Consider the following 895-nt stretch of genomic DNA (forward strand, 5'->3'; position numbering starts at 1 on the left):
CAGTTTTGAACCCAAACCAACACTTGAGTTCAACTTGGAAAGACCTTCATTCAAGAGTTCAACTATGTGCTTAAGTTGACCGACTTTCTCCAACTCATAAAGATCACCTTGCTTTCCTTGGGACCTTCTTTGACCTCCCCAAGAATAGCTAGTAGCCACCTCTTCAATTATAGCTTCAACTTGGCTTTGAGGGATCTTAATCAATTGGCCACCGGCACCTGCATCTAGATTGGTTCTTGAAATTGGCTCTAAGCCATCATAAAAGAATCTCATGAGCAAATTATGGTTGAATCCATGGTTAGGACATGCTCTAATCATATCCTTAAACCTTTCCCATGCTTCCCCAAGAGTTTCATCCGGTTCTTGCTCAAAAGAAGCTATCTTCCTCCTCATTTTTGCGGTTTGCTCATCGGAAATGAACCTCTTGAGAAAGGCCTTCACAACATCTTTCCATGTGGTGAGAGAGTTGGGCTTCAAAAGCTTGAGCCATTTCTTTGCTCTTCCGGTGAGAGATTGCCGAAAGAGATGCATACGAATGTAATCTTGGCTCACTTCATTTGTTTGCATCATTGCACACAACTCAAGGAATCGGTCCAAATGCTCAATGGGGTCTTCACTTGCACTTCCGGAAAATTGCTCGACTTGTACCATCCTAGCATATTGTGGATGGATTGTGAAATTAGACTCTGTGGTTGGGAGAAGTATACCACTCGTGAGCTCATAGACTTCCGGATTTCCAAACTCCCTAAAAAGAAGGTCATCCTCTTGTCTTGCCATATCTCTCTTTGAATACAACAAAGCTAAGCACACGATTAGCAATGACAAGTAGGATTAAAAAAAAGGCAAAAAAATAAAAAGAAAGCAAATAAAATGACTCTAACAATAGCAAAAACAA

General features: G+C 41.0%; 1 non-coding gene across 1 annotated transcript; it reads left to right on the forward strand.

Annotated features, from left to right (window-relative positions):
• Positions 1–289: 289 nt before the first annotated feature.
• Positions 290–396, forward strand: LOC145556868 (small nucleolar RNA R71). The gene has a single exon (XR_014091960.1). It is a non-coding gene; the product is annotated as a small nucleolar RNA R71 (small nucleolar RNA).
• The last annotated feature ends 499 nt before the right edge of the window (positions 397–895 follow it).

Source organism: Chenopodium album, chromosome 8 (assembly GCF_948465745.1).
Source record: "Chenopodium album chromosome 8, dcCheAlbu1.1, whole genome shotgun sequence".
Taxonomy (NCBI): Eukaryota; Viridiplantae; Streptophyta; class Magnoliopsida; order Caryophyllales; family Amaranthaceae; genus Chenopodium; species Chenopodium album.